The sequence below is a fragment of the Astyanax mexicanus genome, chromosome 2, assembly GCF_023375975.1.
Source record: "Astyanax mexicanus isolate ESR-SI-001 chromosome 2, AstMex3_surface, whole genome shotgun sequence".
NCBI classification, from domain to species: Eukaryota; Metazoa; Chordata; class Actinopteri; order Characiformes; family Acestrorhamphidae; genus Astyanax; species Astyanax mexicanus.
Window position 1 is genome coordinate 732,181 of NC_064409.1, and position 15,320 is coordinate 747,500.

At 36.6% G+C, this 15,320-nt stretch overlaps 1 protein-coding gene across 1 annotated transcript in view; it reads left to right on the top strand.

The window, feature by feature from the left end:
• grm8a (glutamate receptor, metabotropic 8a) overlaps positions 1–15,320 on the top strand; it is a 330,011-nt gene that overhangs the window by 300,677 nt on the left and 14,014 nt on the right. The gene's annotated exons all lie outside the window — the stretch shown is intronic.

Consider the following 15,320-nt stretch of genomic DNA (forward strand, 5'->3'; position numbering starts at 1 on the left):
TCACTTTTCCTTCCAACAGTGATTGCTCGTTGTCAGTGATGGGAATAACGGCGTTGAAAGAAACGGCGTTACTAACCGGGGCGAGTAACACAAAAATAACGCAGTAGTTACTTTTACTGGTAACTAGTTACTTTTGTAGTGAAGTAACTCAGTTACTTTTTTAGAGAAGTAACTAGTAACAAAAACGAATTAATTTTTCAAAGTAACGTACCCAACACTGCTGACTGATGCATTGGTGATACGATACGATAACATAAGGATTTAAAAGTGTATTTAATATTTCATTTAAGAGTTCATGTATGTGCTTCTCTATGTGTTTGTGTTTGTGTGCATTTTCATATGTTATCATATGACTAGACATAAAAAAAAAATCTAAATCAAAGATAGCTTAACCCTTTTAGACCTGAATTATGATCCAGTGATGGAAAAATATTTGGAAAGAAAGCTGTCTGTAAGTTTCCTGTCTGTAATGCACACAAAAGAAGACTATACTATTCTAATATAAAATTCACTGAAAAAAAAACTTAAATATTTAATTGTTTAAAAGTTTTTAATGCCTACTGCTTTGGAAGCCTATGTTTAACATTTTTATTTTATATTTAAAATTGACTTTTTTATTTTACAAACCATTCCTGATCATTCCCATCCCATTTTTTATTTACATAAAATTACAAAAAAAAAAGAGCTCTTGCTTTCTCTCGTTAGCTCTAACGCTGCCATGCCCTAATGATCGAGTTGCAGTTTTTTTTTTCTTTTTTTCAGTGCAGTGGGCGGGGCTAAGCTTCTGTTTTATTGGCTCATTCATGGTCTATTCTGTTGGTCAACAGGTTTCAATTAGTGTTATATGCAACAAAGCATAAAAAAAGAAAATACATAATGTCCTTTGTTAATGTGAGGGATGTGGGATCTTAAAGGGTTAATACGAAGAAAGTAGCTTTTATCTAACTGGTGGAGCACTTTTCATCTAAAATTAACACTTTTATTGGAAGTTCTTGCTTTATTAATCATAAAAATATCATTGTATTGACTCTATCCAGTCTAAAAACTGTATGAAACCAAACCTTTGCGTATTTAGTTTCTCCCAGAGCTGAAAGTATTAATCTTTCCTGCTGGTTAACCCATCATCAGACTCAGCAGGGAGAAATCGTTCTCCAACCCTTTATTACGACTGATGTGGGCTGCAGGTGAACTCTAAAATCAAGGTGTGCAGGTTTCAGTTGATCAGCCAGAGATATTGATTAGTGAAGAGGATCCTCAGCCAGGCATCTCAATCTCAATTCAATCTCAATTCTAAAGTTAAACAATAGTTTTAAAGTTTAGGAAAAAGTCTATTGTGTGTGTTGTTTTGTTTCACACTGTTATATAAAGCCTCATTAACGGCTCACTGTGACTATTTTACCCTACGCCAGCTGATACAGACACTTATGGATATACCAATTACTCCCTGAATCAACACTCCAACACTTTTCTTATTTACTGGTAGCTCTGTAAATGGCGAGCGCTCTGTAGACACTGCCTCCCATTGTCTGCCGTCATTATGGCACTAAATGAGAAAATCAGCTCATGCATCGTTTGCTGAGAAAGTGGGAATCACTGTTGCTTAAAATAAAATAAGCAGAACGTTTCTGGAGCTCAGCTGAAGGGTAATGTTGAAGCGTTAATGTTAACAGTAGATTTATAAATGAATAAAAGGCTTAATAAATGCATGAATTAAATGAATACTATATTTAAACAATAATACACTTGAGGTTTGTACTCATAGATCAGCACGTTATAACACGTTATAACCTTGAGTGTATTATTGCTTAATTGTACCACAGTTCCAGTATCATTATCGCTGTTTATTAAAACACTTTAAAGAGTTAAAGAGGAGGAGAAAATAGGATCTGTTTGGTTATAAAAACTCCACCAGTTAAAATAGTTCCATTGCTGCTCTATTTGTTTGTAGCTGTGCTGTTTGGTTTGTAAGCGCTGCATCGTTGCTAGGTTACCTGTATGTAGCGGAGTAATACTGTACATGGAGAGCTTCGGTTGGTTACAGTGCATTACCGGCTGATAACGGTACTCATAGAACCAACACCTCTCAGCCAATCACATTGCAGGGTCGGAACTAACTTTGGTATAATATAAAATATTAAATAATAAATACAAGCATTCTGACATTCTTAAAATAATTGAGACCATTGTGCATTATAAACTGTTTTGTGCTGTTGTTGCTGCTCTATTTTTATTATTTTGCTGTTGAGTGTTATTAAGTGTATGACCTACAGTAAGGACTTTTCCACACTAGATTCGGGTGCGCTTTCCCTGCGGGTTCAGTACATTTTGGCCAAGCTGCTTTCAAGCCTAGGAGCAGTACAGCCGAGTACCGATCCCAATAGTTTATAACAAGTTTATAACAAGTTTATAACAAGTGTAATGACACACAAATGTCATGTAAGATGTATTATATCAGTCTGTGAGTTGTTTATGTAGTGTTCCCTCAGGGGAACATGACAATATGTGTATTGTCCACACCTGTATACGTTGTAAGGTGTTATCTTGTGAGTGTTTGAGATTTGAGATTGAGCCACTTTTAGTATTTTATATCCATAATTCTTCAGAATCAGTTGTGAAAACAGTGTATAAGTCCTGTATGCTACTATTTCCATTTGATCTGGAAGTGTTATAATAATCATATTGTTGATTAATTTCTCACAATGGCAAAACATGGTTATATCGCCCACCTCTTTAATGTGATGTGATTGGTGCATTTCCACATTCCCAGCTCTGACAACTGATTGCACAATAATTGTTGAATGAAGTGCCGTGTGATTACTGGCTAATAGCATCATCTCAGGTAATCAATTCCTTCCAAAGGTGAGGAGTTAAAGATGTTTGGGGTGTAATTACCCGTCTCAGATCAGTTTCTGGCAGATCTCAGAGGGGCTCTTCACTCATATCTGATCTCAGCTCTCAGAATCCTGCTTTTGTTTGTATAAAAATAAATTCTTAAACCGATCGCACGTTCAGTCTAAACTGACGCTGTTAGAGAGATTCATTTCTATAAAAAAAAACATCAAGGTCACGGTTCTGGATCAGACCCGGAGGATCAGACCCGGAGGATCAGACCCGGAGAACAGAGCTTTTGTTTACGGTTCCTCTGCTGGAGCTTCATGTTATTCTTCCCGCTGTTCATCTCAGAGGGATGCTTTGCATAATTGTGAATGATAGTACTCATGAGATTTGCCTCGTGTCGCGTGGCGTCTGAGGAAGTGAGCAGAGAGCGTACAGGTTTTAAATAATAAAACTCCCTAATTTTAGCTGACTCTACCCTCAGCTCACATTTAAAAAAATGCTAAAACATGGGAGTGGTAGTTTGGAAGGGGCACTGGGTGATGTATGGGTTTAGAGGCGGCGCAGAAGGAAGAGCTGCTGATTGGGCTGAGCAGTGTGCCTCTGATTGGGGTGAGACTCGAGACTTGAAGGTTGGACATCACCACAGGGGGCGGGATTATTGATTAATTATTAATTGTTGATTGATTGTTGATTTGCGTATTGTGATTTGCATGTGCCATCATCCTCGCCTATAGCACAGTTGAACCTGAGAGGAGCTGCAGAGTCAGAAATGACCACAATAAAAGCGTTTTTTAAAAGTTAGGAAAGGTTTATAAAAATAAGCAGGATTTGTATGTTTAACTAGATTGCAGTTTCTGCAGAAACTGGGAGTGTGATTGCAGTGCTGATTCGTGGCTGGTTGTTATGGTGTTGCTGGGTGGTTTCCAAAATTTCCCCTCGGGGATCAATAAAGTATCTATCTATCTATCTGCTAAGGTGTTGCAATGGTATCTGTGGTGGTTGCTATTGTGTTGCTGTGTGGTTGCTGAGGTGTTGCTATGGTATCCGTGGTGGTTGCTATGGTGTTGTTAAGGTGTTGTTAGGTGGTAGCTAAGATGTTGCTTGGTGGTTGCCAAGGTGTTGCTAAGTTGTCTGTGTTGGCTGGCATGGTGTTGCTAAGTGGTTGTTCAGTGGTTGCTAAGGTGTTTCTGACTGATTGCTTACATGGAACCAACACAGTTCTGGTTTACGAACCTACTTTTAAAAGGTTTTATACTGCATTTACACCAACAAAAGTAGATTCTGGAACAGAAGAATACTAGTTTGTGATGTTTTGATGATTCCACTAAAACTGATGGAAATACAGGCTTGTTATCTATAAAGCACCATGGTTCTTATACAACTGAACGGTTCAGAACCGTGCTTTTTATCTAAAAGAGGAGTTCTTTTAGAGAAAAAGCACTAATTGAGGCCGAAAAATTGCAAAAAAAGGGAAGTTTTGTATTATCATTTTAAATTATTATGGATTTACGCATACAGCTCTGGAAAAATGATGAGTTTCTTTGATTTTGTTAAATTGAAAACCTCTGAAATATAATCAAGAGAATGGATGATCACAAACCATCAAACCACCAAACTGAACTGCTTGAATTTTTACACCAGGAGTAAAGCAGCATAAAGTTATCCAAAAGCAGTGTGTAAGACTGGTGGAGGAGAACATGATGACAAGATGCATGAAAAAAACTGTGATTAAAAACCAGGATTATTCCACCAAATATTGATTATTTCTGAACTCTTAAAACTTTATGAATATGAACTTGTTTTCTTTACATTATTTGAGGTCTGAGGGCATCTTTTTTTGTTATTTCAGTAATTTCTCATTTTCTGCAAATAAATTTTACTAAACATAAACCTATAAATAGTAAAATCGAAGAAATTGATTCAGAAACTGAAGTGCAGTCACACTCCATCCCGAATAAGTAGTTGTAGTGATTGGAGTCGTAATGTCCTCCAATCTCAGAGTGAATCTCCTGAGCAGGATCATTGTTTGTGGAGTGTAAGTGGAGTTAACACTGATTGAGTAAACATCAGCTCATATTTCTTCAGTTAATGGGAATTTTTATTGAGGAGAGTCGCCCGTTTCTCTCGGACGTTAGAGCAAAATACAGCGTCCGCTGTAACTCATCCCTCCTGGACGTATTCATGCTGGATACTTTCTCTTCTCCCACAAAGAGAAAGTGACCGCCCGGTCCTTAGTCAGCCATGAGCCTCACCATTAATCCTGCATAATTTGCAGCACCTACAGCCTGGAGGAAGAGTGGAAATCGCCCCCACAGTTACGCTAATGTGTCTGAAAGCAGCTTCCTGCAGAGGAGGAGCTCAGCTGATTCACAGCTGAGGGCTGAAATCTTTACACCATTTCACAAAAGTCTCTGTGCACAAAACAACGTTTCAGAAGAGACTCGCTCACAAAGAATCCGTCAGCTGGAAAGTGGTCAGTTCTGGTCGAGCACTCTCTCTCTTCAGAAACCCAATCCTGAGCCTTTTCACTTTAGACGTTGTGGACTGAAAAAGAAAAAGAAAAAGAAAAACTGATGCTGCATAAGCTGTAAAATATCCTGCACCCTGCGGAAGGCAAGTCATGATGCTCATCGCTATCTCACACCCCGCCTACAGTCTATTTTCACTCCTTCCTCCTGTCTGGTTTAAACAGCAGCAGAGCTTCTGAATATATCTACACTGATGGGCGTGGTGTTCTGGAAACTCAGAATCTCACTACATCTCTCTTTATGTGTCTCTATTTCTCTCTCTCTCTACATCTTTCTGCCTCTCAACGTCTCTCTATCTTTCATTTTCTTTCTCTCTTTACTTCTCTCTGTCTCATTCTCTCTATCTCTCTGTCTCTTTCATTTTCTCTCTTTTTTATTCTTTCTTATTCTCTCACTCTTACTCTCCAATGCTCCCTAGTCCTCCCTAGTGTTCCTAGAGTTCCTTCTGTTCCTAGAGTTCCTAAAGTTCCTATTTTTCTTAGAGTTCCTACAGTTCCTTGAGTCCCTAATGTTCCTAGAGTTCCTAATGTTCCTACAGTTCCTAATGTCCCTACAGTTCCTAGAGTTCCTAATGTCCCTAGGGTTCCTATTGTTCCTAGAGTTCCTACAGTTCCTAGAGATTCTACAGTTCCTAATATTCCTAGATTTCCTAATGTTCCTAGAGTTCCAAATGTTCATAAGGTTCCTCTTGTTCCTTGAGTTCCTACAGTTCCTAGAGTTCCTATGGTTTCTATGGTTCCAAATGTTCATAAGGTTCCTCTTGTTCCTTGAGTTCCTACAGTTCCTAGAGTTCCTAGACTTATTAATGTTCCTAAGGTTCCTATTGTTCCTAGAGTTCCAAGAGATCCTACAGTTCCTACAGTTCCTAATATTCTGAGAGTTCCTACAGTTCCTAATGTCTCTACAGTTCCTAATGTCTCTACAGTTCCTAATGTCCCTAGGGTTCCTATTGTTCCTACAGTTCCTAGAGATTCTACAGTTCCTAATATTCCTAGATTTGCTAATGTTCCTAGAGTTCCAAATGTTCATAAGGTTCCTCTTGTTCCTTGAGTTCCTACAGTTCCTAGAGTTCCTATGGTTTCTATGGTTCCAAATGTTCATAAGGTTCCTCTTGTTCCTTGAGTTCCTACAGTTCCTAGAGTTCCTAGACTTATTAATGTTCCTAAGGTTCCTATTGTTCCTAGAGTTCCAAGAGATCCTACAGTTCCTACAGTTCCTAATATTCTGAGAGTTCCTACAGTTCCTAATGTCTCTACAGTTCCTAATGTCTCTACAGTTCCTAATGTCCCTAGGGTTCCTATTGTTCCTACAGTTCCTAGAGATTCTACAGTTCCTAATATTCCTAGATTTGCTAATGTTCCTAGAGTTCCTATAGTTCCTAGAGTTCCTAGACTTATTAATGTTCCTAAGGTTCCTATTGTTCCTAGAGTTCCAAGAGATCCTACAGTTCCTACAGTTCCTAATATTCTGAGAGTTCCTACAGTTCCTAATGCTAATGTCTCTACAGTTCCTATTGTTCCTAGAGTTCCTACAGTTCCTAATGTTCAGTGAGTACTGTTTTCTCAGATTAAATAGATGAAGGATTTCCCACTGGGGCTTCCTCACAAAGTATTTCCATTTTTTCCCTTCAAAGTTTTTTGATGTAAGAGATTAAAAACGCTTCCAGCTATAGATAATAGATAATGTGCTGTTTCTTACGTTCCTGTAACTGAAATGAAACAAATTGAAATAGATGATTTAGATTTAGATTGATGCTTCAGAGATTTTATATAATTTTATATAATGTCGTGATTTTCTTTGATGATGTGAACAGTGATGGGATGAATATGTGGAATAATGGAGCTCTAGAGAGGTGGAGAAATAAAGAAAATAGTTTTTTGTTCTGTTTCTTCTGCTGTTTCTGGTTATTCTGTACATCAGTGCATGTAATGAAGGTGCAGCTCCTGAAGGTCAGGGTTCTGGTTCAGCACCTGTCGACTGCACATCGCTAACTAGCACCTCTGCTCCGCTACGTGACGAGCTGCTGTGTACTCGGTTGAGTCCGGCTGTTTAATCGCTGCACAGATATGTGAGATGTATAATTTGCAGAACAGATGGATGTCATCTTTGCTTCCTTCACCTCTGATAAAGCACCTGAGAAGGTGGTTTAGCTGGTAATCGCTACGATGAGCCGGAACGCCGTGCGACACAAACCGGAGCTTCCTGCACCAATTTACTCACCATTCAGGAGGACAGATTTACACAGATTTACAGTGTTTAAAAACCACTGAGAGAAAAAGCTCTGGGAGAGAAGCAGGATTTGCTGAAGCCAGCAGGCAGATTTTTGCTGACCTGCTCACTGACAGTTTCTGTGTTTCTCTGGATAAGCAGGAGTTTTATGAGTTGTGAAGCTGGGGACTTGCATTTCATAAGTCGAAAAGACTGTACTGAAACAAATAACAACTCCAGAGTAATACTAATTCTCTGTGGCACAGAAACACAGTTCTAGAAGAGTGTTAGCATTAAGCTAACATCAATGCACAGGTCCTTTTTTATTTTTAGAACACTTTTAAAGTTGTAAATTATATGACATGACTTATATAAACTTAGCAATAGATAAGCACTCTACTATTAATACATATTAGGGGTGTGCGATATGTTTCACAATATTTCATGGTATTTTCACGATAATGATACTGATAACAATAGCGACTCATAGCAATATGAAAAACATTTAATTAAAAAAGAATTTCAAGAATATACTACTGCTGAAAAATATAAAATAACTGTACTATTGTATATGATATGATATGGCACACCTCTAACTGAGATATTTATCCAAAAAAAGTTAGCCAAAAGCAGTGTGTAAAATTGGTGGAGGAGAACATGATGCCAAGATGCACAAAAACTGTGATAACTGTGTAAAAAACAGGGTTATTCCCCCAAATTTTGATTTCTAAACTCTTAAAAAAGTTGTTTTTGCATTATTTGAGTTCTGCATCTTTTTTGTTATTTCAGTCATTTCTCATTTTCTGTAAATAAATGCTCTAAATGAGAATATTTTTATTTGGAATTTGGGAGAAATGTTGTCTGTAGTTTATAGAATAAAACAACAATGTTCATTTTACTCAAACATAAACCTATAAATAGCAAAATCAGAGAAACTGATTCAGAAACTGAAGTGATCGGCTATTTATGAATTAAATGCAACAGCTAGTTGTGTGAGCACCCACACCACAAGGAGGCTCCTCCCACTAGTTGCTGACGTATGCAGTCAGGTTCGTCATTCCTGCAGTCGACAAAATATGAACTTTCAGCATCAGTAAACAGCATTGTGTGTATTTGTACACTAGTAGAACAGTAAGAACAAACAGTTCAGCTTGTCCACATGAACCCAAATCCCATTGTGATTATTAATTCTGCATCATTTCACTTTCCTTCTCTTAATTCTACATGATGTTATCAGTAGTGACCGCGCTCTGTTCTGTCTGTCTGAACCGCAGGCTGTATCTCAGCGCTGTAATGCAGAGAGTCAGCGCTGTAACGCCGCGGCGGTGGCGGTGGTGAGTTTACGACTCCCTATAGAGGAGTTCAGAACCCGCTCTGCTCGCTGCAGATCTGCAGGTGTTCTGTTTATTTCCTCATTAAAACTCTCACTGCACTCACTGCACTGTTCCTCTGCTACTTTACTGCTCCTGATTTTACTCTACAGGGATTCAGAGAGACACATCACTGTTTAACTATTAAAAACATTATCAGATTATATCCACTTAAAATAACACAGAATGTGCTGAAACAGTGGACATCTATTAATGACTAATATATACATCTGTCTGTCTGTCTGTCTATCTGTCAGGTTATATTTAGGTTATTCTGGACTGCCTACAGTTTTGTATTCATTTGTATTTATATATCCTTGTATATATTCTTTGACCACTGTAGTAGGTAGTAGATCTATCTATCTATCTATCTATCTATCTATCTATCTATCTATCTATCTATCTATCTATCTATCTATCTATCTATCTATCTATCTATCTATCTGTCAATCAGTCTGTGAGTCAGTCAGTCAATCAGTCAGTCTGTCAGTCAGTCAGTCTGTCAGTCAGTCAGTCAGTCAGTCAGTCAGTCAATCAGTCAGTCAGTCAGTCAGTCAGTCAATCAGTCTGTCAGTCTGTCAGTCAGTCAGTCTGTCTGTCTCTTTGTCAGTCTGTCGGTCAGTCAGTCAGTCTGTCTGTCTGTCTCTTTGTCTGTCCCATCTGTCCATCCCTCACTCGTTTGTTTTGCAGTGCATATTGGCCGTATTGTAGAACTCCTGATGTACAGTAAGATGCTGCAGATCTTCTGTTAGTCTGGATTTGATGAGGTTGTTGATGCTGTTTGATCTGTTCTGTTATTAGAAGGTTAAACTGTTTAGGCTCTCTGGTCTCTGGTCCAGAAAATAACAGAACTCCAGCACGCAGAACTCGTGCAGCACACTGTCTGAACCAATTCCTTAAGCTTTAGGATTTTATTTGAGAGAGAAAGAGAAGCAGAGAGTTCAGATTTGGGACGATTTCTGTCCAAGGACTTTTCAAACTAATTAGAGGAATCAGAGGAGCACGGCAGTGTTTAATAGCAGCACCAGCGGAGTCCGACATGAAGGACTGAGCTCAGCACGACTGCTTTTTGGATTCGGAGCTCAAAGCCGTGTGTCCTTGGGTTTATCTAGGTTAAACATGACAAAACATAACTTTTAGTGCACTAAAACAAACACTGAGAAACATACGATAGTATCTACAAAACTAAAACTGTGGTCAGAAGTAAATATGATTTAATATTAACATTGTATTACAATATTAATAATAATATTATTAATAATAATTATTATTATTCATAATAATTAATAATAATAATTATAATAATAGTAATAAATCCAATGGGATTGGATTTATTACTATTATTACTATAGATTTAGGAATTAAGTGGGGATGTCTCAATTACATTAGTTTGAGTCATTTGTTTTTTAGTATCTGCCGATACAGAGTCTCTTTCAAGGATAAAGCTAAACCTGGAGAGATAAAGCTAAACAAATACCTGGCAGCTGAAACTGAAACTAAACCCAGGGAGCTAAAGCTAAAGTTGGGGAGATAAAGTTAAACTTTTTAAGGTAAAGCTAAATCTTTAAATGTAAAGCTAAACCTAGAGGGATAAAGCTAAACCTGGAGAGATAAAGCTAAACCTGGAGAGATAAAGCTAAACCTAAATCTGGAGAGATAAAGCAAAACCTAATCCTTTTAAGGTAAAGTTAAACATGGAGAGATAAATCTAAACCTGGAGCGCTAAAGTTCAAAAGCCGTGGAGATCTTGTGATGTTATTGTCTGTAAAGCTGAAAGCTCCTGTCTTGCATTATTGACCTTTTCATGTAAAAACCCTCTCCAGACCCTGAGCGATTAGCACTAGCGCACCCATCAGACTAACATTACATCTTCTTATGTTGATGGTAAAGCTAACAACACTGACATTAGCCATTTCATTACATTTACATAATACAGAGTCAGCAGGTCAACATCTGAAAAATCAATTGGTGGAATCCCTGATCCAACACAGGAGAAACAGATCATTAAAATTCGTGACCTGCCTGATTTTATCTATAGTTTTAGTTTCTAGACTTTAAGATCTTAAATACATGTCCTCACTTTTTAAATTTCTGTTTTATAGACAATGATGATGCTCCTGTGTGCATCTCATTTCAAAATGAAAAATGGGTAAAATAATAAAAAAAAGATTCAGAGCTTTCAGACCTCAAATAATTCAAATAAAACAAGTTCATATTCAAGTTTTAAGAGTTCAGAAATAATCAATATTTGGTGGAATAACCCTGTTTTTTCCATGCATCTCAGCATCATGTTCTCCTCCACCAGTCTTACACACTGCTTTTGGATAACTTTATGCTGCTTTACTCCTGGTGTAAAAATTCAAGCAGTTCAGTTTGGTGGTTTGATGGTTTGTGATCATCCATCTTCCTCTTGATTATATTCCAGAGGTTTTTAATTTGGTAAAATTAAAGAAACTCTTCATTTTTAAGTGCTCTCATATTTTCTTCCAGAGCTACTGTATACAGTATTTATAAATACAGAACTAGGTTGTTCAGTTAGTTCACTGTTTGTTTTGGTATCATATTCCAGTTCCATGAATCAGAAGTAGATAGGTTTGTATGTGATGCTGGTTGCAGCTTTATTTAGCTTTAGCCAGAATGCTAATAGATATGAAAATGTGGTACCACTTAAAAATAAGACTACCTTTATAAAGGGTTTATAAATGGTTTACAATGAGTTTATTAATGGTTACTAATAAGGTTGTAAATGCCTTAAAAATCATTACTAATCAGTACAGTATAGACGCTGTGTAATGTAGTTCACTATTTGGCAACCAACAGGTCATTGTTGCCCTTTCTAATGTGTTATAACTGATTATTAATGATTTTAAGGCATTTACAACCTAATGAGTAACCATTAATAAACTAATTGTAAACCATTTATAAACCCTTTATGAAGGTAGTCTTATTTTAAAGTGGTACCAAAATGTTTTTATGCACTTTATCCAACAAAGCAAAGCGATGCATTTCCACTTTAGCTTTAGAATTAGCTTTGGCTAGCAGCTCCACACGGTTTACTCCTGAACTGTTCTTTGTTTGCTGATCCTCCATCCCTCTGTTTTTAATCTGCATCTGCAGCAGCAACCGTCACCCAGATGATTAGCTCTACTCCACTGAACACTGCTGTAATACCCTCTCAACCCCCCCTCACTGAGTCAATATAGAGCCTCCCTGTTATTACCAGCATCCATACCCATCACTTAAACCCAAATTTATTTACACACACACACACACACACACACACACACACACACTTCAGCTCACAGCGTTAGAGAGAGAGAGTGTTTTAAAAAGTGATTTATTTGTTAAAGTGGCACAAGAGGGTTATTTAAGGTCTCCGTGTTTAAGCTTTTCATACTTTCTTTGTACATTTTCTTTAGATAATGCAGCAACTTAGCATTTCATTATACACATCCATAAAAACAGATTCACGTTTTACAGAACTTTTTTATCTTTTTTTAATAAAAACATTTTGACCAGGTTGTTGTAAAAGCACGTGTAGCAGCATGTCAGGTCAAGCTTAAAGAAAAAGCTGCACACATGCTTTTCTGGGCAAGCTGAGAAATACAGAACTAACAGAACTAATAGTAGAAGTAACAGATATTGAGAAATTAAGGAGCATAGAAACTTTTTAAAGCTATTTTCTATACCTGTGACAGACTATAGCTGTGTTTTATCTAGAGGTGGAAAAAAATACTGAATAATTGTAATTAAGTAAAAGTGCCTTTACTTTGCTAAACGTCTACTCAAGTAAAAGTAAAAGTACCCATCTAAAAACATCTCAATGCATGGAGAAGTTCAGCTGCACTGCCATGGAGAACAAAACTCTTTTTTTTTTATTCAAACAATTATTTTTTTTTTTTACAGCATTTTATTTTTAACTTAGTAACAGGGAGTTTTCGAAAGTAGTAAAGTAATTTTTTGCCAAAATGAAATTGAGTAAAAGTAATACTAAAGAAAAACTACTTTAAAATTACAAATTACTCATAAAATCTACTCAATTACAGTAATGTGAGTAAATGTAATTAGTTACTTTCCACCTCCGGTTTTATCATATCCTGATTAAAGTCTTTAACACTGTAGTGTAGGTTAATGTATCTACACAGTCTCAGCAGCATACCTGCAGTAATCCCCACTGTTCTGTTCTGTGCTGTTAGTTATTTGTCAGTCAGTTCTGGAGCTGTCGGCTCTCCAGTGCTTCAGTTCTTTCCCCTGAACCCCGGCACTATCTCTCAGCTCGACTCACCTGTAATCTGTGTACCTGGATCTGTCTGAAAAGCACAGGAGCACCAGGACTTCAGGATGCAGGAGAGCACTGATTACCCTGCTGTCGGTTATTTTATCAGATTTTATCCTCATTCAAAGCAGGAAAAACTGGGCTTCTCAAAAAGACTCGCAAATTGCAAACTTTCAGACAAACAGCCCTGATAAAAAGTGAAAGAACTTAAAAATGATGAGTTTCTTTGATTTTACCACATTAAAAACCTCTGGAATATAATCAAGAGGAAGATGGATGATCACAAACCATCAAACCACCAAACTGAACTGCTTGAATTTTTACACCAGGAGTAAAGCAGCATAAAGTTATCCAAAAGCAGTGTGTAAGACTGGTGGAGGAGGAGAACATGATGCCAAGATGCATGAAATTAAAACTGTGATTAAAAACCAGGATTATTCCACCAAATATTGATTATTTCTGAACTCTTAAAACTTTATGAATATGAACTTGTTTTCTTTGCATTATTTGAGGTCTGAAAGCTCTGCATCTTTTTTGTTATTTCAGTCATTTCTCATTTTCTGTAAATAAATGCTCTAAATGAGAATATTTTTATTTGTAATTTGGGAGAAATGTTGTCTGTAGTTTATAGAATAAAACAACAATGTTCATTTTACTCAAACATAAACCTGTAAATAGCTAGTGAGTTAGTGGCTTTAAGAACACAGTACCCGTCAGTATTTAGTATCTGGTGCTCTGTTATGATTATCTCCTTATTTTGCACTTTCTCTTTTCTATTGATCTTCTTCTGTTCAGACGGTCTGAGCACGTCTGCACTGACCCACGAGGGAAAGAGAGAGGAGCAAATATAATTTAGAATCATGAGCTCATTTTCATCATCGTTTGTATCTGCTGTAGTGTTTTGGGAGACATTAAAACATTGTAAATCTGCTCTCTAGTAAAACACATGCGAGGGTAACGTGCAGTGATTCAAAACTTTACTATATCAGCCTATTAATCATCAATATGCCCTTTAAAATGAGTTTACTGAGGGTGTATGGTAAAGACGAGGGATAAATAAATAGAACTATCTGAATGATATGCATTGATATGCCACTCTATTTAACTATACAGTATATTTATTTTAGAAAAGGACATTCAATTAAAAGGTCATTTAATCTGTGTTTTAATACAATGCAGTGAAATTACTGTCCTCCACAATCATGGTGCAACATGGGAAAAAATACAATACTGTTGTACAGAACCTTCATATCATTTAATCTGATTAAAAATAAGATAACAAAAAAAAGAAGCTAAGCTAACTAGCTAACTTTCCCCCATTCCACCTTAATTAAAGCAACAGACAGCAGACGCTGAAGCTTTTAAGGTGGAGTGGAAAAATAGACAAAAAAATCTGTTGAAAACACAGCAGTAACAGTACTGAAAATAATTATTGCATGCAAAATTACCTAATAATGATAAAATGCACCTGAGGAATTATTGAAGTGAAGTGATACCTGTGTTTTAATAAGATTATAAGGCGAAACACCCTTTAAAAGACTCAGGAAGACGTCTGGCTGACCCACATGGAAACAGCAGCTTTAGTGTTTATGTATCAACTCAAGCTTTTTTTTCTCTTTAAGTAAAAGTGTTTAGTACTGGTTTTAAAGTATAAAAGTAAAAGTGATAAAAGAGGAAAGAAATAAAGCCATTAAGAACAAAAGCTCAACAAAAGTCCTATAGTACAAGGCTGTTTTTATTAAAATGTAAGGAGGAAAAAATGTAAGTTTAGTAAGTTGAATTTACTTTTAAATTTAGGAAACCGGTTGCCTTAAAAAAAGTTAAATAATGGGTAATAAAAATGTAAGTTAGTATAACTTAGAACATCAAGTCATTACAATTAAAGGGGAAGTTGATTTAACTGTTTTATTTTTGTTACACTGTAATAATATCAGATAAGTTGAGTTTACTTAACTTTTTTAAGGCAGCTGGTTTACTCAAATTTGTAAAATAAAAATAAAACTTGAGTTAGCATAAATTAAAACATCATGTTATTACAACTAAAGGAGAAGTTGATTTAACTTTTTTATATTTTTGATATACTGTTAATACTGCAGATAA